We start from the raw sequence: 23,932 nt of genomic DNA on the forward strand, positions 1-23,932 counted from the left end.
AAGTGAGCAGAATGGGCAATAGGCACAGAGGCATATTGATTGCCATTATGAAGTAGAACACCTTTTAGGCTGGTCTTTGGCAAGTTAATAAACAGTCTCCAATCACCTGGTTGGTAAGCTGTCCCCAAGCTTTCTATTAATCTGTCAATGTTATTGCAGCATACCAACAGACCAGACATAGAGAAATATGGAACAAACTCTCTCACGGTTCTTGTACCAAGCAAAACTTGTTCCAGGGGAAAGCAAATTCTTTGCTTGAAGTCTAGATCCCAAAACCTCAGCAGAATCTTTGGGCAGATTCAGGTCTCTCACTAAGTCATTCAATTCACGTTGGGTGAAAAGCTATGGCTCGTTACTGGCATGTTCTGGTCGATACTCAGTATCGCCTCCAACATTATCAGCATCGGTGTAAATTAAATGAAGCCAGATGGCATTCATTTTGACAAATTCAATCAATTTGAGATATTTTTGCATGCAAGTTCTTGAAAATAAGTCGCGGCATATAGTTTTAAGTTCTTGAAAATAAGTCACAGCATATAACGTATAACACATTATAATAGCATTTTTTTAAAAAGTAGACTCCAGTTTTCAAAAAATCTGTATGTCATGGGAAAAAATAGATATAACTGTTTAACTCAGCACCCCAAAATTAGTTCAGAACAGGTATTTGTTCTCAAACAATGGAACCCATGCATAAGGATGAAAGCAACTGTGTCACCAAGAGCCACTCACCTCAACTGGCCATCAGTCCCCAGAAATTGATTATCACTGTGGCCAATGCTGATATTAGAAGCTGAGCATTAAAACAAACAAACCCTCCCTGACTTTCCCAATGGGTGATGCAATTTCAACAGTTGTCCCCAGGGAATTTCAGAGTGCAGCACAATCCTCTGAGGCGCTGAGTTCCTTTTGTGAGGAAACAGGAGCTCAGCAGCTCAGAACTGGGCCCCTATTGTCCCACATATTAGCCAGTCTGTTTAAATCATACCATTTGAAGAACTTTATCATATACTGTACAAACTATCAAATGCACCAGTATAAGCTGTAGGTATAAATACATAACTGTCATCTATTTGACCAGAATAAGATCTTGTGGGAAACAATTGTTAATTTAAAGGACAGGCTGGATTTAAATGAGATTTCTGACTTCCTCCTGACCTTCAATTTTCTCTCTTAACAGATGGGCTATTTATGAAGCTTTATAGTTTGATATCTCCAGGAAGCAGATTAATTAATGCTTCTCCTATTCCAATTTCTGGATAGGTTTAAATCAACTTATTTTGCACTTTATAAATGATCCACTTTGTTTTCTTGAAATGGAACTTTTTTCCTTGAATACTTAGTAAACATGGCCATTCTGCAGCAAAACTAAAACTCTCATTATATACTTGGGAAGGCAGTGAAGGCCTGGAGCTATGAGGCCAAAAGTCAATACAGTTTTTCAGAATGGAGAGAACTGAAGGGCTTTTACAATTAAAATGTTTGATCACAGGGAACAACTCTTTAATTATCCCATTTCCGTAGGTGGTTGCACAAACTTAAAAAAAAAATTTTTTTGTACAAGAATTTCACCCAATATTACTGTCTGAAACTCAAACAGGTCTTCATCACAGGGCCTCACATAATATGTTGGTTAAGAATTTAACTCAAGAACTAAGGGTATGTCTACACTGCCACCCTAGTTCGAACTAGGGTGGCTATTGTAGGCATTCGAACTTGCAAATGAAGCCTGGGATTTAAATATCCCAGGCTTTATTTGCATGTACCCGGGCGCCGCTATTTTTAAATGCCTCGTAGTTCGAACTACCTGCCCGTGGTTACATGCGGCACAGACTAGGTAGTTCGAATTAAAGCTCCTAATTCGAACTACCGTTATTTCTCCTTCAAAGAGGTTTAACGGTAGTTTGAATTAGGAGCTTTAATTCGAACTACCTAGTCTGTGCCGCGTGTAGCCGCGGGCAGGTAGTTCGAACTACAGAGCTTTTAAAAATGGCGGCGCCCGGGAACATGCAAATTAAGCCCGGGATATTTAAATCCCGGGCTTCATTTGCAAGTTCGAATGCCTACAATAGCCACCCTAGTTTGAACTAGTGTGGCAGTGTAGACATACCCTGTGTTATTTGTATTTTATATTTTAAAAAATCCTATTTGGGTGGTATCAGCTACCACATGGTCTTTCATTGCCATAATTTTCAGTGCATTACTGCACTATATAGGACAGTAATTTAAACATCATAGAAATGACTTCTGCAAGCTTTGTTTTAAGCACTGATTTTCTTCAATGAAGACTTGTTATACTAGTTCTAATAATGAAGATCAGCTTACATGAGGTACTTAAATTGTTGTGTTAGACTGGATGTTCACCAGATTGAACACACTTGGTACAAACCATAAGGGAACACAAATGTATCTTTATGTACTTCAGTGGACTTATCTGGTAACTTTTATCTCTTTGGCTACTAAAGGCAGCTCTTCCTGATGATCTCAGTTGTGAGAGCATGGCTCAAACTCTGCAATCCAGTACAGAGATACATTCAGACTCACACCACTGCAATGAAAATAAAATATCATTAACCAAAAATATTGGCTATTTAAATCTCTGGACATATACATGACAGGCCTGTACTCAGGAGGGGTGCAAAGGGTGCAAAAGCACCCCCCATGTTTCCCCAAGTATCCATGGTCCGGCTGGCCAGGGAAAGGCCTGAGCCTCCCTCCCCCATGCTCTGGGCAGCCGGAGGAAGGCTGGGACTGATTTCCCCACTTATTTGAGGGACCATGGGGGGGGGGGGGGGATGAATTCACATCCTTGCAGTCCACATTTATAAAAAAAGCACCACCCCCGTAGAAACTCCTGTGTACGGGCCTGCATGAGGCTAGAGACTTTGTGTTAGAGAGAATTCATCATTTACTCTAGTTCGAGCCAGAAAATGACCCATATTGCAGAGGAAGGCAAAACACTAAAACCTTTCACTATCTCTGCTAATTTGACCTGGAGGAAAATTATTTCCAGACCCCAAACATGGTGATCAGTCAGACACTGAGCGTGTGGGTGAAACTTACCAGCCTGACATCAGACAGAATTCTATGTAGTAGCTTGGAGCCCTCCCTGTCTAGTATCCCACCCAGAGCTGGGTCTAGGCATAAGTAGACTAAGCAATTGCTTAGTGCCCCAAGCAGCTCCAGAAGCCCCTAATTAATTTTAGTATGTGTTGTGGGGTCCGCCAAAATATTGCTGCTTAGACATCCAATAGGTTAGTCTCACTGTCTCTGGGATTTAATGATATACCAGAGACAAAACAGTATCCATTGAATATGGGGTCATGTGAGTCAATCCTTCCAGGTGTTTATTCCCTTCCATGCTTTGGGATTGCTATAGCATAGGGGTGGGCAAAAGGGCTGTTTATCAAGCAGGTTGATCTGGCTTGCAGAGGCCCTGCCACTCACCTGTCCCTGTTCACAAGGGATGAAACCTTGTCCCAAGCTATTACTTGAAGTGGAAGAGGTCTTTTAAGTTTGTCTACTGTGTTCTGTGTCATAGAATCAACTATCCCCTTGTTTTCTTATTGTGAAAGAGTGAATAGGAGGCAAGGTATGCCTTCTCTAGACGGTTCCTTATTTTCAATACCTCTATCATGTCTCCTCTTATTTATCTCCTCTACCAACCAAACTGACAGAAGCTTTTCAGAGTTTCTTCATATGCAATTCTTTCCATGGCTCATCTTTGAGCCCTTCCTCTCACCCCTATTTCTACAGTGTCTCAGTATTATTTCCCCTCCCAGTCCTTATGAGGCTGAACATTTCGTTTGCTTTTCTGACAGCTGTGCACTGAGCAGAGGGTTTCGCTGAAATGATCACAAGGACTCTCACGTCTTTTCCCATTATAGTTACAGTTGATTTAGAAGTAATAGTTTATAGGTAGGTCAGGTTATTCTTTCCACTGAGCATTATTTTGCAGTTGTCATCACTGAACTTCATCTGCCATCATGCACGCAGCTCATTCAGTGTTAGGTTAGCCAAAACTACAGAAGGCTGAAAGACTTCAGAGGAACTCAGGTAACTTTATGTCATCTTCACGTTTTGCTACCTCACTGTTCGCCTTTCTTTTGTAGATCATTAACGCATGTTAAACATTGGTCCTGGCATGGAACATTAGAGCACTCGACTATTAAACTTTTGCCATATTGGCACTTTTTCCTGTTCATTGTTTTCTGGCCAATCCATAACACTCTCTAGCTGTCACCCTCTGACTACTTAGTACCTTTAACAGCTTCCTCTGAGGCCCTTTGAGCAAGGCTTTATCAGCTGATGAACTGCAGAATATTCTTACAGATACGCGCTCTCTCTCTCTGGCAATGCATTTTCAAACTAAGTATGTTTATCTCCAGACCCAAGCTTCCTTTTCAGCACCACAAGATAAATAAAGTAGCACCTTCTACAGAAATATCCAAATGAGGAACAGAGTTTCTTTTGTTCCATTCATGAAGTTAATTAGTAACTAGTTTCACAGGGAAGCTTATAGCTTTAGAATATACTGTCTTTTCTATGAAGAGTGTTCACATTCTCATGAAGGCATTTAAAGCCAGCTGTAGAGGAGAGAACAAACTGAAACAAAAATCCCAAACTGCCAGAGCAAAAACTGTACATTTTTAACCAATGAGAGGCTAGGACTCACTGGAAAATGTAGCAAGAGCTTGTTTTCAGGACGTTTCTACCCGATTTCTGGATCAAGGATTTTTGTAGAAGGAACCAAGCGTTTGATGTTTAGCTGTCACTAACTGTGACCTAAGGAGAAATAAATGAGGTTGCAGTAAAATGGGTCAGAATAAAGCAAGCCAGAGCTGATCTACAATACAGTAGGAGTAGAGTAGCCTTCCAAAGCCAATGAATGTTTTGCTGAAAATTAACTGGGCATATTTAGAAGCACAACATATTTGAAAGACAGCGATCTTAGGCAGCTAGATGAAGATGTAACACTCTGAGTCTTAAAATAGCATCCTAGCACCATTTTGATAGGATTAGGACACGTTCTGTACAAAACATGTCTTGAGATATAAAGCAGACCTTCTTAGGAGCCACAATGGGTTGTGCCCACAGAAGTTCATGATACCATCTACATGTTTTGCTAGTCTCTAAGATGCTTCAAGACTATTCATGGTTTTAAAATTTTTCCATTTACAAACTAACTCGGCTACCCCTCTGAAGCGTCTTAGGGTTCCTGGTAGCTGTGTTTCCTGTTATCAGTATGTGTTTCAAAGGGTAGAAGAAAGTTGCACACCCATTAAATAATACATTGGGGCAAGTTACAGGAAGGTAAATGGTGTTCTCTGCTTATACTCCAGGGCTTTATTTTCCGAAAGATCCCGTCTAGACTGGCGCTTTTCTCCGACAAAGCCCCGAGCCGGAAAAAAGCAGCAGCCATGTTTATACAAATGAAGTGGGGGATATTTAAATCCCCCGCTTCATTTGCAATTCCAACTTGTCTAATCTGCATCCCTTTTCCGGAAAAGGGGTGCAGTGTAGACACAGCCCAGGAATAAAATGACATTAGTGACACATTGATCCCAGGAGCAGCCTGAGGCCAGCTGTGGCAGCTGGCGCCCCAGGTGGAACGCACGATCGAAATCCCCGCCTGCAGGGCCATCAATGCACTGACATCATTGGTGGGCACCCCAGGTGCCCCTGTGACGTCATCATCGGGTGCCTCGAGCGGCTGTGCCCTAGGCAGCGGCCGAGTCCTCCTATAGCCACAGGCCGCCCCTGGTTGATCCCATAGCCCTTCATGATTGCTGGGCTGCTTACTATGGTTCTGAATTCAACCACAAACACTTCATTCACAAAATGAGAGAGTCTGACTTGCCAGTTACTAAAACTTGAGGATAAAACAAGTGTAACAAAGCTGTTTACCCCCTAGACCAGCGTTTCCTAAACTATGGGCCACGGCCCAATACCGGGCCGCGGGAAAAAAATACCGGGCCTCAGTGTGGCTGCCGGCAGGGGAGCAGAGGGCGGGAAACCAGCCCCCGGGAAGCAGGGCTGGGGGCAGCAGGGCTGTCCTGCAGAGATGGGTGGAGGCGGGCGGCCGGCAGAAGCAGGGTTCGGGACAGCAGGGCTGTCCCGTGAAGATCAGGGCCGGCAGACTGGTGACCAGTGGAAGCAGGGTTGGAGGTAGCAGAACTGTCCCACGGAGATCTGGGCAGGCGGGCAGCCGGCAGAAGCAGGGTTGGAGGCAGTGGGGCTGTCCTGCGGAGATCCAGGCGGGCAGCGGAAGCAGGGTTGGGGGCAGCGGGGCAGTCCGGCGGAGATTGGGGATGGCAGGTGGCGGAACCAGGGCTGGCCGGGGGGCAGGGGAGCTGGCCGGGGGAGATCAGGAGGAGGAGGACGGGAGAACCAGCTGCTGGAAGCAGACAGTCTGGATGCTCTCTTTCGAAAAAGCCCTGTTTGCATTCAAGAACACCTTTTTTCAAAAGAGCACTTTTCAAAAAAAGGCGTTCTTCCTTGTAAAATGAGGTTTACCATGCCGCATTCTTTTGATTTAATTTTGAAAGAACGTGGTGGCAGTCTAGACACAGGGGAAGTTTTTTTTTCCAAAAAAGGCCACTTTTTTCGAAAAAACCCTGCAGTCTAGACACACACAGTCAAACAGGATGATCCATTGTAGTAGAGGTGTGCTATTGAGACCAGTAATGCTGTGCCAAGTATTGTGCCACTATCCAACTATCACTATCTTGATTAAGAAGCAAGTGAGGGTTTTTTTATTACATTGATAAAAGGCTGGCAGAGAGAGTCTGCTTATTTTTGTTTCATTATTTTCCACTGAAGCCTTTTTAAAAAAACCAAAAATGGGACACCCTGTAGAGGATATTAAGAATTGCCTGAAGCCTCTTTTGGATGATGTGACATTTACCTGGTACTGCTATTGATTCATGTGATGACTTCTGGACAGAAGCTCTACTGCAAGTGGTACCTTTATGAACTAAAGCTACACTGGCAAAACAAAAATCATTGAGCTAAATTCACTCCAGTAGTCATGGAAGGGGAATAAACTGTATATCATCCTGTTTGACTTCCTTTGAGTTCCCATTGGGGGAAGAGCATCTGTGAGCTCCACCCAGGACTCCATAGGGACCTCTCCAGAAGAGCTGTGACTCAGGACATGTTGGATGAGTAGTGGCCAACATAAGTACATGGCAAAGCTGGCGAACTGGTGCTAGATGTGTCTAAACTCCTCAAAGGGGAGGTACGAAGGGAGCTGTGGTAACCTTCCTTCTTGTAGCTTCAGCTCCTATGAGCTCTCCCCTACAGCTAAGCAGGCAGAAGCTGGAAAGGGAAGAATTAGTTAAGGTCTATGCATTTTTCAGCAGACTGATAAATAAAAACCATCTCTGGCATCAGCCATACTATTCTGCTGTTTTTAAGTCTAGCTGCAAAGAAGCAAAAGAAGAAGCTCCTGTCAATGTTCTAATACAGCATGTTAGTCTCATGCTTCTCAGGTGAGCCTGGTTCTCCCCAAATAAGGAAAGTGTAACGCTAACATATATAGGTCTGAACCGAAGCCAAATTGCTAGTTTGGTATTCTGCGCGAAATGGTCTCAGTTCAATTCCTCTCAGTCACAAGAGCCATCACCGCCTTCGGCACTAATTAGAATCTTTGTTTGAATAGCCTGTACTCTCTTCCCCCAACCCAGACAGAGTCTAGTTGAGCACACAGGCTGGGCGGCATGGGGAAGTTTATACACTAGTTGCCCTTCTGATGCACACTGGAGAAAGTGTTGTCAATCTGCTATCTCTCATGGAGTATTAACTTGAAAGAAAAATAGATAAAATAGATGAACTGGCTCTAAACCGACCCCATAAAGGACCCAACATTGTCTGATTTTGCTCCAGATAGTCCTTAGTTAGATGATTAGACCTTAAATGGAAACTCGTGTTTTCATAAGTTGGGGGGCTCCTATTATGCTAATTCTCTGACAAGCCATAACAGTCTGGCACTTCATGTGTAGTGCATTCCTTTGCATTAGCATCAATTAATTCATTTAGCTACTGACAGATTCTTGCATCATGAACAAACAGAGCAGTATAAACTAAGAGGGTTTTGGTGGATAGACTTGTTCTGATTCCAGTTAACAAGGCAAAAAGAAAGAAAAGCTTTCTTTCACCTCCCATGAGGCATCATAACTAAACATGGTTCACCCATGTCAGAATGTATTTGAACAAGAAACTACAGCTCAATAGACACTTCACAGGTTATATTTTCCTTGCAAAACAAGAAAATCAGCATGTTCCTTTGAACATTAAAACAATCTTCCCAAAAGGGTTTTATTCAGTTTGGGAGCAAATTTAGCTTAGTATAACTTTTTTTAAATTGAATAACGTGCCTGTTTTTGTCTAAAACACCCAATTAATTCTACTGGGAACTGTTGCAATTAAAGGTACACAATGTTAAAAGTCAGTTTTCAAATTCATGTAAACTGATTCAGTATAATGTTTATGTAAATTTACTTAAGTCATCAATACAAAATCAGATTTAGGTAGACATACAAATATCTACACAAAATTTAACTAGATATATTTAAAACTAATTTAACTTAAACTGGTTCAACTTCCATGTGTTGACCAGTCAATGTCAAACCAGTTGTGGAATCATGGTACTCTACAATGGGTTATCATTAGGCACTTCCAAAAAAAATCCATTTTATTTTCACTTGTTTGAGGGATGTACTTACATGGCTTGCTGTATTTTTGTTTTGTTTTAATTTAAGGTCACCCACCACAGATATAAAAATCCAGCTTTACCTTTAAGTCACTGGAACTTTCTTGAGTTTCATCTCCAGCCACCACAATCTTTGCATGAACACAGTCAGTAGATACATAAGACACAGAACTGAGCAAATAAGGGATTAGTGTTCCCATTACAACTCATTGGGATTTCAATATGAATTTCCTTCACCCACATTATTTGCTGTCACTACTCATATGGCTGAGTTACAAATGCTCTTTAAGTGTGAATCTAACCTCACACACGCACAAATAATTCTAGAAAGTGAATTTAAAATCGCTCTCCTTGCTCATTCACACCAGTATTTGGATTATAAAAAGAAGAAGAGCAACTATGATATCAAGACCATTATAGGTTGTCATCTGTCCCAACAATATAGCAGATCAAATTCTGAACAGGCACAAAGCTCATGTGAATTATGTATTTGGCTCTTCGTACATCTATGCCACCTATCTGGGCACTGCATTCACACGCATACATCCTTGCTGCTCCCGTATTATTAAAAGCATTCATCTGTGGAGGGGCCTGACACCATGTAGCCCAACAAAACCTACTGGCAGCCCTTGGCAAGAAGCCCATTTCTTCTTACTTCACGCCAGCAGACACCAGAGCCATTTTGATCTTTTTAGTTGGGAACAATTCAGGCAACACCTGCTGTACTTTGTGCACAGAGAGAACAGAAGGCTCATTCCTTTTCCCTTCTATTTTCAGGTTAGAATGTCTTTTCATTGCAGAAAATAATGCATATTATGCGTATTTTATTATTATTAAAACTAACTTTATTCCAGGAGACAGTCTCTTTGGCTCTGGCAGGAAGCCATGTTTCTCAGCTGCACCTGGGACTTTGGTGTGTTTGCTTGTCATTTCAATTGCCTGCAGAAACAAAGGCAGCAATGCTTGCCAGTGATAAGAGTTTAAACTTAGAGGATAAGAGCCTCACTCCAATAATGGCACTTTTTTAGGCAAATACAAGAGGGCACAAGCAACACCCGCAGCATCAGCTGCTTTCTTTCGGCCTCACTTTGAAGATGCCCCATAATTTCCATCCTAGGAAAACACAATAAGATAGTCTCTGATGAATGCATTGAAAGAGACAATACAGTAATGATTTTTAAAATTGCTTCTCTTAGTCATGGGCTTAAAAAAATTAAAAAGAGGTGGGTGAAATAGTATGAGAACAGCGTGAAAGCCAAAGGAGAACCTGATTATAGACCATCTTTCACAGAAATGTGAGTCACCAAAAGAGAGTTTTTTTAAATAAATTTTTATTTGTTTAGATGCTCAGCTGGTAAAGAGAGGAAGATAGCTAATGTGACACCAATTTTTAAAAAGGGGGCTGTAGAAGTGATCCTGGCAATGACAGACCAGTAAGTTTAACTTCAGTTCCAGACAAATTGGTTGAAACTATAATAAAGAACAGAATTATCAGACACATAGACTAACTTTCATAGGCGCTACACTAGCGCTCCGTTAGTTCGAATTTAATTCGAACTAACGGAGCGCTTAGTTCGAACTAGGTAATCCTCATTCCACGAGGATTAAGCCTAGTTCGAATTTACTAGTTCAAATTAAGGGCTCTGTAGCCCCTTAATTTGAACTAGTGGGAGGCTAGCCCTCCCCAGCTTTCCCTGGTGGCCACTCTGGCCAACACCAGGGAAACTCGTCTGCCCCCCTCCCGGCCCCGGACCTCTTAAAGGGGCACGGGCTGGCTACGGTGCCCGTGCCAGTTGCAAGCCTGCCAGCACCCAGCCAGCAGACCCTGCACCTGGCACGGATCGAGCCACCCACCCGATGCCCCCCAGCCCTCCCCCTCTTCCCGGGACCAGGCTGGCGGCTCCCTGGAGCTTGACCGGGACCGCAAAAGGCGGGCACCCGCCTGGGCTAGTGCGGACATCGTGGACCATGTCCACGATCTCCACACTAGACACAGGAACGTGGCCGGCTAGGGCAGGAGAGCTGCCAGCCTGGCCACCCAGGAGCAGATTTGCATGAAAATCAAGGTGGTCCACTAAGACCCCCGACCCTGAGCCCTGAGCTTACAATGGCCGTCCTGGGTCAGACCAAAGGTCCATCTAGCCCAGTAGCCTGTCTGCCGACAGTGGCCAACACTAGGGACCCTGGAGGGGATGGACCGAAGACAGTGACCAAGCCATTTGTCTCGTGGCAGTCCCCGTGTTACATACAAGATAGGGACTGTAGGTTTGTTCTTAAGTTGAATCTGTATGTAAGTCGGAACTGGCGGCTGAATCTGGATGCCAGTTCTGACTTACATACAGATTCAACTTAAGAACCCCAGGCGTCCCCAAGTCAGCTGCTGCTGAAACTGATCAGCGGCTGATTCCAGGAAGCATGGGGCAAAGCGACTCTGCCTCAGGCTTCCTGTAGTCAGCCGCTGGTCAGTTTCAGCAGCGGCTGACTTGGGGACGGCCGGGGCAGAGCAGCTGGGGTGCTGCTGGGTTGTGAGAAAAGCCCCGTTCGTAACTGCAGATCTGACATAAGTCGGATCCGCGTAAGTCGGGGACTGCCTGTAGATTATGGGTCTGTTGCCCAAGTGGGTGGGTGAAGTTCCATGGCCTGTGACATGTAAGGAGTCAGACTAGATTATCATGATCACTCCTCTGGCCTTAAACTCTACAAGTCTAGGAGGTGGCCCAAAGTACTGTAATACTCACTTATGGGATCACAGAGATTTATTCAAGTGTCAACAGCAGTACTCAGAAGCAGGACTGAATTTATGGCCAACCCTCCAGATCAGATCAACTACTTACCATTAAGATAAGGACATAGCACCATCTACTGGTGGAGGTTCTGTCTACACTAAACATTACAGTATACAGGGCCCTCAAACTATGGGGGTGGGGGGGAGAGAGGTGACAACTCCTTGAGGGGTTGTGAGGTTACCACCTAAAGGTCAGATGCTGTCAGTCCTGTGCATGTCATGGCTTCAGTTGTTACTACCAGACTTGGGGCTGATAGCCCCACTTAAACTAAATTAAAATTTAATTTTTAAAAATTAAATTCCCCCACTTTGAATGCATAAGGAAAGGGTGGTACTCAGAGGCTTTCTGTGTGAAAGGGGGTGCTGACACAAAATGTTTGAGGACCACTGGTGTCTAGTATTATAACAAAAGGCCATCTATGAACCTAAGAGATAGTATGGTTTCCGGCCAACGGGAGCTTCCTGGGCTGTGCGAACCCTAACCCTAACCCCTCTCCCTCACGGTAACTTTTTCTTTGTCGTCAATTTTGAAACCCAGCAATCTCCCCAATTATACATAAATGTAGATGTAGAGACAGACAGATAGACAGATTGACCTGCATTTTCCTAGCATCCTCTTCTCATATGTGCTATTCCTGATGCTTATTGCAGCAAAATTGTGATAAAATACCCTGTCCCTAATTTCATTTAGATCATTAAAAATGTATATCATGGCATATAGACATGTAGCAAGTATGGCTGGCAAGTATCAGATATTTGCTTCAGCAGTAATATTGTATTCAAAATTACATTTGATACCATTGAACAAAGTACATACACAAAGCTATGTATAAGCCAAATGGCTCTAGAAAATACTCCTTGAAATTTGAAAAAACAAATATATAGTCTCTTATACATGCCCTTGTGAATACATCCCCCCATCCTGCAAAATAAGCAGATAGTGCTGTTCTCCCAGTTATACCTTCATTTTGTTGAAGAATCTACAATCTATTTCCTGCTTAGCTGCATCACTGAACAGGTTGAATCTCCATACATCTAAATGATCTAAATGTTTAAGCAATTCCATAAAGATATCTTTGAGATGTCAGAATTAATCTCTCTCCTATGCCCATTTCAGGATATTTTACTGTCAGCATTTTCTCTGTTAAGTTAAAATAGCGATTTCTTCAATATTGCTGTTCATTCTGTATGTAATTGAACCATCTACCTGACCAGGAGAAAATATTGTCTCTGTGTAGAAATAGACACATTAGAGCAAGTCCTGGAGTGGTCATTGCCCATTCTAGCAAGAGAGAATATATGCAGCTTGGTTTCCAGCTACATTTTGACTTTTCTGGTAAAGCAAGGAAGAATCTCACATAAAGGCTGTCCAATACTGGATGATAAAATTGATACAAATCAGCTGGAATCACTGTGAATTGACCCCCTTAAACCTCCATTTTTGTTCTGTTCTCCCCTTGACAGTGGCTGGAGGGCCAAAATAATGAAATCCTAGACTACTAAAGTTAATTACAAGTGATTTCAATGCACTCACAGGTTTATTCTGCATCTTTTTCATTGAATAGATTTAAAGACTAAAATTCTGCATTCATGTCAAAGCAGTAGGCAGGCATGTGTGGTGCGCACACTCACACATATGCTGTGGGTACGCACATATCTAGATAGAGATTATCAACAGAGTAAACCATTTCAGTGTACCGCAGATGGGCACTTTCAGCTATCAGCAACAGTCAAATTACTTAAGCTTAAAACAGCAAGCCAGTTAAATTTGTACAGTAGCTACTTTACATTGCGTGTTTTCCTTTAACAATAATTTTAGTCCAGCATTCACTAGAACAGAAATTACTGCAATTTCATGACTGAATCCAAACAAGTTTAGACAAAAGATCACATTATTGTGCCGTGTGGAATACAGCCTGATGCCAAATTGTAGAGATTCCTAGTTTACTGCAAAGTGCTGTCATTCCGTGGAGATGATGTTTTCATACCACAATATTATTACAACTCTGAAAAAAGATTATGGCATATTAATGTTCATGGTAAACTTACTATGAAAATGTAATATAAATGGAAGCCAGAAAACCAGACTGTTATTTTAGTGGAAAGGATTTTAATGCAAGTCTTTGGAGACAGCGCTACAATAAACAAAAACTAATAGCAGGATTAACATGAGTTAAAATTGTTGGTTTTTAATTCATTCTAAATAACAGTTTTTAAATGAAGTAAACATTCAAGCACGCCTAGAATTCAGCCGCTTGCTTAAACTCAGACCTTCAGACTCATCCATAGAGCAATGTGACAAAGCTAATTTGTGCCTTTGCCTAGCAACAAGCCTTCTGGTGCTTGATACCCTGAAGAGCGACAGTCTCATTAACAACAAGGATCATGAAAGTGCTTCCTTTAGGTTTCCTGTTTCAGGATTTGTTCTCCAGTGCTGCTAACAGTGGGAGGAGGTGAAAGGAAGCAGCCAACTCTACTGGGGCTATTTGAGCCTGGCAAAGAGTTGTAATTGCAAAGTAGACTGAAATACCATAACCTAATACTGTGCTAAGTGATCGGCCATTTCCATTTATATTCACTACCCAGTTGTTTCATTTCTGTTATCCAGCCAACATAATTTTCTATAATACAAAACTGACAGTGGAAGATATTTTTTAAACAAGAGTTTTAATTTACCCACTGTTACCACACAGTGGTACTCAAGATGCCAACTTGTAGTATAGAAAATGCCTGTCTGCAAAAAAGATTACTTTTTAGGTTGTGACCCTGACATGTGATGGCTTTCATTAACTATAGTATTGAACTAAAACCTTAGATCCAAGCCTTGCCCTTGAATTGCAAAAGGTGGCATTTTAATCCACAATCCAAGTCGGCCCTAATAGTTTTTCTTCAAGTCAGATCCAGACCTACAAGAACCTTGTTTTCTGGATATGGTTTGCATTGCCCCAAAACTCAACATTGCTTGATGGCAGTTCATGAGATTTTGGCCTAGCTGAATTGGAACCCCAGAGCTAGCTGGGAAGGATGAATGCCAAACCTCACTCTAATCCCACACCGAATCAAAGCGGTTCATTCACATATTTACCAAATGTGAGAGAAATGATGGGGGAGGAGGTTCCTCTTCCCAGTGCATATGACTCCCAACAACAATCAGGCCCATTGATGGGGGTGGAGGAGAAAGGGGTAATTGCCCCAGGGCGTGATGATTCTAAAGGGCCTAGGGTTCCTGGTTGTCACTGCTACAGCACCCAGAGCCCTGGGCCCTTTAAATTGCCATGGGAACTCTGCACGCTGCACTCCTGGACCCTGCTCCACATGCTCCTGGTGGCTCAGAGGGCTGGGGCGAGAGGGGGGCATGTGGTGTGGCCTAGGTAGTAATGAGGGCTGGCTGTCCCAATCCCATCCCTTCTGAGAGCGCACAGGGCTCCCCTCCCACATTGCCCATGGGCTCGGCAATCTTGTTGGCTCCTCTGTCAACAATAATTACATTTTAATCCACAATCCACATCTGCTAGACAGCACTGTCAGCAGATCTTCATTCCCTTTTGCCAAAACCCAGAGGGAGAGATGCTATCCGGAACCCCTCTCACTGCTTTAGTAGGGTGGGAAAAGAGGGCTGAAAGGAAGGAGGAACAGGGCTTCTTGACTCCTCTTCAGCCTGGGGAAAGAGACAGGCACCACTTGAACTTAACTCCCTAGGAAGTGAGGAAAAGTACTGGGTGCAGGGGACAGAAAATGCCATGATGCTGCAGGCACTCACTGTGAACTGCCAACTTAAATCTTTCTGCACAAGTGCTGTCTCTTCCCTGCTTCTTGATGTCACTTCATGGAGCTAAGATCATGTGAGACTGGGATGCCAATTAAGGCCATGCCCTTCCATGACTCTTCTGTTTGTCCCCATTGCTTGTCTATCCCCATTGCTTGTCTATAATCAGAGCCTGGCAGTCAAAAACAAAAGCACACCTGGCAGTATTGACCATTGCAGCTTTAAATTCTATCAGCACAGACTGTATCATGCCCATTATTTAGCTGGAAGCCTTAGATGTGCTTTTACCTCCTCCACCCCTTGAGAGCCTCATTGGTTCAGAATCGGATAGTCAACAGCATGCTCATTTACCCTTAGTTACTTCTCTTCTGATTTTTCTATGCCTCTCTCCTATTTTGTCTTCCCCCATTTCAGGCTACGTGTGAGGGGTGAGGGGTGCGATCACCCCCTCCCAGCCAGAGGGGGGGGGTCTGCAGACCCTCTTGTCCTCTTTTGGTCCTTCGTTGTACCCCGGGTCCCTGCTCTGGGGCCCGAGTCCTTGGGTGTGATCACCCCCTCCTGGATGGAAGGAGGGGTCAGCGAACCCTAAATAGTTACCCGTCCTTGCGGGATGGGGCCGCGCCAGCCACTGCCCGGGGCCCCTCCCCTTCCGGCAGCGTGCTGGCCTCCGCCCCCGCTGCACGCCTGCCTCGCTCCGCCCCGCCCCTGCCCTGCGGGGCCTCGAGGGAGGGGCCAACGCTCCCCTGCCGGCGCAGGCGCGGTGGCAAGTGGTCCTGCCGGCTCCTCCGGCTTACGCCGGGGTAACGCTGGGGGGCTCGGGACTGGCCGCCAGTTCCCGGTGGGGGGTGGCTCTGGCCGGCCTCCCCCCTGGTCCATGACGGCCCGTCACACCACGGTTCTTAAAATTTCAGTTGTATCAATGCTGGTGTAGAAAATTATGTCAATTCTATACCTTGCATGTCATACAGAAAACAAAGATGAATGCTTTTGGCACTGAGCTACAAATACTACTTCTTGCTGTGTTAGGATACGACAATGGTGCTATTTCGGGATACAGGAAATATTCCGAAGTAGCAATTCTGCTTCTTTAAATGTGCCCATTATTTCAAAATATATTTTAAAATAACGGGCACACTATTCCAGTGTCTCTGTAACCCTCATTCCACAAGGGTTAAGGGACTTGTTGGCATAGTGCTTTATTTCTAAATTACCTCGAAATAACCTTGCATAGCTTATGTTGAAGTACAGGTGCAATGTAGATACACCCTTATATGACTGTTTCCCAGTGAAGAAGATCAGCTGTACTTCAATTTGGCATTTCAATATTAAAGTTAGCCTACTGTGACCAATAGGTATATCATATTTACTCTGCAGTGTCTAATATGTTTGCCCTTTCTTTTCACAGAGACAGCCTTTGTTCTCTATTTCAGTACAATGAATCCTTTTTCATAGGCCTGTTTACTCATGTACTCACTGATGCACCTATAAAAGAACAGGTGATCTGTTGCTTGCCATAAAATCATGAAATAAACACTCCAGAATACAAACAGACAAATGCAAGCAAGGCTCCATGGAGAGCTATAGAACTGCTAGCACAAATCACATACCAGCAAGGTCGCCTTCTCATGTTAGTTGATGGGTCATTAACCTCAAGATGATGAGCACTTTGTAAGGGATAAAGGAATCTGTCTTCCACTCAGTCAGGACAAACTGTGCATGTGCACGCACACACACAATGGAAATATTTGCATACAGCCCTACAAAAGGGAAGGTTCACTCTACACTCGTTTAATATGTGCTAAAGGATTTGAGAGTAGTGAGTGCACTGAGGACAGAAAGGAGCAGATCACAGGAAGGCAGAACAGAGAGAAGAATGAGATGTGGGACGAGAGATGCAACAGTACATAAGTGTTGTCATCCTGCGACAAATGGAAGCCCTGAAATACAAAATTGAGATCCCTTCCCTTTCTAATTAATGAAAGAAATGCAACACAGCACGGGACCTATGGCTTATATAATATTTTTTCTTTTGGCAAGGTCATAAGACTGCCAAGAGGGAGAATCAGTAGCAACATCCAGGGAGTGGCATTTTAAAAACATTATACAGTAGCACCTACAGATCCCAAACAGGAAACGGACCCTATGGGGCAAGGCAATATGGCTCTGATTCCCAAAGATAGTTAGGTTTTTCCTTGAGTTGATTTCCAGAGTAATCGGGAGACATACTTTGCCCTAAGCATGTGCAGGTACTTCTTTCATAGAAGTAACACCTAGGTAGGATTTGATTGTTGTGGGTTATTGCACGATCTAGATCCACTTTCTCTATACTTCTTATCTCACAGAGATAAAGGAGGCCAAGAGTAAGCACAGTTGTCTGGTTGTTTTGTTATATCTTTGATTAACTAGCATGATGCTGACAGACTCCAGTTGTCTGCAGGCAGAACCAAGCCTGGGATCTCTGAGGGTATGTCTATACTACCACCCTAGTTCGAACTATGGTGGTAATGTAGGCAACCGGAGTTGCAAATGAAGCCCGGGATTTGAATGTGCCGGGCTTCATTTGCATGTTGCCGGGTGCTGCCATTTTTAAATGTCCGCTAGTTTGGACTCCGTGCCCGCGGCTACACGCGGCACGAAGTAGGTAGTTTGGATTAGGCTTCCTATTCCAAACTACCTGTACTCCTCATGGAACGAGGTGTACCAGTAGTTCGGAATAGGAAGCCTAATCCGAACTACCTAGTTTGTGCCGCATGTAGCCGCGGGCACGGAGTCCGCACTAGCGGACATTTAAAAATGGCGGCGCCCGGCAACATGCAAATGAAGCCTGGGAAATTCAAATCCCGGTCTTCATTTGCAACTCCGGTTGCCTACATTACCACCCTAGTTCGAACTAGGGTGGTAGTATAGACATACCCTGAATGAGTCTCTACTGCATGAGTGAAAAGCCCGCTGGCTGGTAACTAAGGCTGTAGAGCAGACTCATTATTCTCTTTGTAAGTGGTCTTGATGCCCCGGATAGTGGTTCCCAACCTTTTTTATAACAGGGACTGGCAAACCCATTGGCTGTGTCTAGATTGGCAAGTTTTTCCGCAAAATCATTTGATTTTGCGGAAAAACTTGCCAGCTGTCTACACTGGCCGCTTGAATTTCCGGAAAAGCACTGACGATCTCATGTAAAATCATCAGTGCTTTTCCAGAAATACTATGCTGCTCCCGTTCGGGCAAAAGTCTTTTTCCGAAAGACTTTTGTGCAAAAGGGCCAGTGTAGACTGCATAGTACTGTTTTCCGCAAAAAAGCCCCGATCGCGAAAATGGCGATCAGGGCTTTTTTGCAGAAAACCGCGTCTAGATTGGCCACGGACACTTTTCCACAAAAAGTGCTTTTGCGGAAAAGCATCCTGCCAATCTAGACGTGCTTTTCTGAAAATGCTTTTAACGGAAAGGTTTTCCATTAAAAGCATTTTCGGAAAATCATGCCAGTGTAGACATAGCCATTGTGACAGGGCAAGTTAAAGGGTTTGATGGAAGGGGAGAGAGGCAGCTCAAAAAACAGACAAACAAACAAAACCAACCCAGCAACAGCCCTGGCTAATCATGGGCAGCTGAGACAGGGCTGCCATAAATCAACTAAGGGCCAGGTGAGCTGGTTTCAGGGCATTCTTTAAAAACCTTCCCTGGGAGAGCAGGTAGGAGAGAGTAGAGAAGGAGAGGAATGAACAACTATGAGGAGCTGATCAGAACAACATCAGTACAACTAAAGGCTGCAGGGGGTGGTGAGGGGCTCCAACAGGGAGTGTTTGGAGGCTCCCTTCCCCCCAACTAGCCAGACACTTCAGCCGGTGGCCAGGGGGTGGCAGGGGGCATCAGCCTCAATGCTCCTTTGTTTTGCCAAGGGACAGAAGGCCAAACACAGAGAAAAGGCAAGGGGGACTTGTACTGTGGCCCCTAAACTGTGGGATAGTTGGCAGAACAGGGGTCTGGGACCCAGGAGTGGGACTGACTTTGCCACACCGTTTACAAATTTTTGGTGGACTGATAACATTTGCATAATTAATATGCAAATGTTCAAATACAATGTTCTACCAAAAGTCCTGGCTTCCAGGGTCTGCTAGTGCCAGCCCTAACTCCTAGAGCTCCTCCACTATTCCCCAGTGCCAGCCACTAACCCAGAGTCCCCTGTACTCACGCCCCCCCAATCCCAGCCTTCTGCCCTCAGAGCCCCCCACTGCAAACTCCCAACCCCTTGGAGCCCCATCACCAGACCCCCCAGTGCCAGCCTCCTGTTTCCCGAGCCCCACTGCACCCAACCCCCCTGAGCCTCCCACCAGTGACAGCCCCCAATATTAGTCATATCTCCAGAGCCCCCCAGTACTAGCTCTGACCCCAGTGCCCCCCCTCCAGTGCCAGCCCCCTGTCTTAGAGCCCCCCATGACTCCTGAGCCCTCCAGTGTTAGCCCCACCCCCCTCACCTAGCCCTGTGCTGCCTCCCAGCTGCCAGATGAGTGCTGCTGCTCTAAGGCTCTGCATGGCCCTTCTGCTGTGCAGCAAAGAGCTCTTCCATGGCTTGGAAGACACCGCTGCCCTGCATTGCCACGGGATGGGCGGTGTCTGTGGTGGGCGCACGTTTCTGGTGGCTTGAGAGTTCGTCCCCAGGCCGTTAACAGTCAGGCCTAGAGGCACAGGGTCACTCAGCCCGTGTGTGTTTCAGGCTCGTAGCACCCACCTGACAGCCGGGTGGTACTAGCCTCCCTGACACCTGCTGCTTTGAGTCAGGGAGTCCGGCTCCCCCTGCACAACACCGAGCAGTGCTGCAGGCTGGGGCGCCCCAGGCTGTTGGGAAGCGGCCAGACACGTGGTGCAGGCCAGAAACGGCAGGGGAGACCCCGTAGGGGAAGCCTCCTACCCTGCTGGAGGAGGGGTGGAAATCACAGACACCCAGCACGGCTCCCCGGGCCCTCTAACCTGATCCTTCTTGGGATGCTTACAGCTGCAAAGGCTCCGCTTGCTGGTCCTGAACATGCTGCCTGCAACGGAAAGGAGACGGAGCAGCTGACCACCACCCAGCCCTGTCGGCTGGGCCGCGTAGCTGCCACCAGAGCTGGAATTGAGGCTGTGATGAGGCTGCCCCGCACTAGGGCAGCCCACAGTGCCACTCACCATGGGAGGAGAATTTTCAGTGCACGCAAGTGCGCACCTTATAGGGAACAGAGCTCCCCAGCGGGCGGAGCTCATTAGCAGCTGGGAGCATGACCTGGCAGGGTGCTGCAGGCAGGCAGGCTTTGCAGCTTGTGCACTGGTGGTTGGGAACCGCTGCCCTAGACGGGACAGTGCACAACACCCAGAAGGTGTGTGGGTTACACAAGCACTAGGAGGCTATGTGAAGCAGGGAACAATTGATGGCAAAGGTAGGAATTCCTAATTACTCAGACTTCCCTTCTTCATTTCCTGTGTCATGTAGCTGAGAGCTTGTCTGAGTACGAGTGGTCTATAGATCCCTGGGTTCGAGTGGGGAAAGAGGTTGTATTCATCGACATGGGTGCATGGGTCCACATGGATGCATGAAGAATAGAAGTACTTTTATCCTCTGCGTTTTTTAATTAAACAGCTGACACTGCAATAAATACAAGGAAACTATACAAGATAGACCCTATGAAAAGAAACCTCATGCCTTACGAGGTTACTCTGAAATATTCCCAAACTTATTGACTGCAGTTATGATCCATCTTCAGTAGAAGGCCGCTTCCACTAAGCAGTTGATTTTTATCTCTTGAGTTATGGCTGAAGGCAGATTTCAATGTACTCTTGATTTCAGGCTTCTCACTTACACAGGAAAGACGGAGAGTGGCTTTTAGTTTCAGTGCAGTTGAAGGCTCTTCAACAGGGACAGTTGTGTCAGAGTGTATCAGATGATCCCTGCATAAAAGCAGTTTATTGTGCTTGTTATCTATAAGTCATCTGAAGCTGATGGTACAAAAGCTCTTGCAGAATGGAAAGCTTGGTACAGGATGCTGCACCTCTTGTTTGTTTTTTTTTCCTTCCACAAAGCAGAATAGCACTTTATTGTGGAACTGGGCCCTGCTCTGCAAAAGTAACAGCACTTAAGCAGATGAGAGAGAGAGAGAGAAAACACAACCCACCAGCTTGCAGAAAAAGCCTACTCAAACAGCCTCCTTGGACTGGCGAATCCCTTGAACAATAATGGTCTCAGTGGCTGAGGTACCCAACTATTAACACAGCTTAGAGAAAACAATGAGGAGGACCCGAAGTGAGTCTTTGCCCATGAAAGCTTATGTCCAAACAAATCTTTTAGGGTGCATCTACACAACAGGGCTTAACTCGAAATTAGCTACGCAAATTGCGCTAGGTCAACTGCGTAGCTTATTTCGAAATAGGGAGCATCTACACAGCACTTATTTTGAAATAGAGCCCTCTTCCTCCGACTTCCCTTGCTCCTCGTACAATGAGGCTATGTCTAGACTGGCATGATTTTCTCCTCTTGTCCTGTCTTGAAGTAGTTCATGTCTGGGTACTCTTCTGGCTCTGTCAATCTGTTTTTTCACTTCTCCTGGTGGGTATTTTAGTTTTAAGAATGCTTGATATAGATCCTGTAGGTGTTTGTGGGATTGAAGAAAATCCGGTTGTGTCTTAAGGCCTGGCTATAAACAATTGATTGGGAAATGTGTCTTGGATGGAAGCTAGAGGCATGTAGGTAAGTGTAACAGGCAGTGGGTTTCCGGTATAAGGTGGTGGAAGTGTGGCTGTCGTGCAATTGTACTGTAGCATCAAGGAAGTGGAAGTTTCCTGAGCAGATTGCTTAGGTTTTTGTTTTGGTTTGGTTTTGTATTCTTTAGTGGGATCAGAGGAGAGAAGCCTGTAGAATCTGGTGTTGGTGAGTTGTCTGGCAGCCTCCTGTTCGTAATCTGTTCTGTTCATGATCACTACAGCGCCCCCTTTGTCAACCTCTTTGATTATAAGGTTAGAATTGTTTTTCATGCTGTATATAGCATTGTGTTCTGCATAACAGAGGTTATGTTACATGTTGTTTGCTGACTATGTCAATCTGTGCACATTTCAGCTTTAAATAGATGCATGCAGTGTGGATGTAGCCATGTTGATTCCAAGCTATTGGAAACACAAGGTGGGTGAGGTAATATCTTTAATATTAAATGTACTGAATATTATTTTATTAATATATTTTATTACAGAACTTGGTTCAATAAAAGATTACCTAACTCACCTTAACTCTTTAAATAGAGGACTGTCTCAGTAACTAATAAGAACTCTGGAGCAATTTAACTTCACACATTATGCATGCATCCTAGCTTTATATGAAACCATATAATCAAGTGAACAGAACATTTCTCCTCCCCTTGTGTACAGTCAGCTACATGGCAGAAGTGCCTGCAGGGAATACCTGGAACATTGCTCAATAATGAAGTGATTAATGTTTATCTCCAACACACTGAACATCTAGAACACTTTCTAAAGGAAAGTCGCAAATCACATTATGTAAATATAAATGAATTATTCATCACAACACTTATGTAAAAGAAGCTATTGTTACCATCCCCAATCTGAAACTTGGCTTTCGGTTAATTTCTCATTTAGCCATATGGAATAATGTTACACAAGTTAGTGTTAAACTGGGCTATCAAACCTAGGATTAAGGAGTCCATATTGCAATCTTCTTTCTCTATCCTTCTTGATAGGCTACTACTTCCATGCTGAAACACTGAAGCAGCATTTCCAGTTCGGGTTGAGATTATAAATTTCTTGCTCCTAAAAGTTAAAACCTGATTATCACATCTTTTTCATAATAACTCCCAGAGCTCTTATTTCGAAATAACAAGTGGAGCATCCACACTACCGTTATTTCAAAATAAGGGGCTGGTTATTTCAAAATAATAATTCCTGCTTTCCACGAGGAATGATGCTAATTTCAGAATAGGTATTTCAAAACAGCAGTAGAGTGGACACTTCACTGCTGCTATTTTGAAATAACTACTCTCCAGAGTCATTCAAAGTAATTACACCCCAGTGGTTTCTGGGGCTCTAAGTTGGGGTAGCATGTCCACATTAAGGGAGCCTGCCTCAGACTAATTTTGAGGCTTCCCTGTAGTGTGGACATGGTATTTTGCAATAGTTATTTCAGGAATTATTATTTAGAAAGAAGTTATTTTGACATGTGTAGACATGATGAGAGTGCTCTAGCTCTTTTCTCATCTTTCTAGAAGGTCAAGTTTCTAGAAGGTCATGTTTCCATTCAGCACCCCAAGTCTCTTCAAGAAGTCTCTTTAAAATAGCACACACTCACCGCAGCAACTTGGGACCAGGTGAGACATGCCTCTCCATGGCACCTGCAGCTCCAGAGGCCACATCTTGGGAAGGGAGACATATCGCCCAGCTGGGGCAGATCCAAGTTCATCTGCCCCCTGCACTCCCCACCCAGAGTGAGGAATGCAGAATACTGCACTTTCCCCTCTCTTCCTGACGGAGGGGAACAAAGATCCCGTACGAATGTTCCTATACAAATTTGGGGGAGAAATCAGTCTTCCCTGATTTTCTAAAGGGTGCCTGGAGGTGGGAGTGTCCCTGCTGATCAGCTCCTCCTCCTCCTCTCTCTCAGCGCCTCCCGCCCACCACAATGAGCTGTTTCACAGCATGTAGG

The sequence above is a fragment of the Pelodiscus sinensis genome, chromosome 11 (genome assembly GCF_052426305.1).
Source record: "Pelodiscus sinensis isolate ZL-2025 chromosome 11, ASM5242630v1, whole genome shotgun sequence".
Classification (NCBI taxonomy): Eukaryota; Metazoa; Chordata; order Testudines; family Trionychidae; genus Pelodiscus; species Pelodiscus sinensis.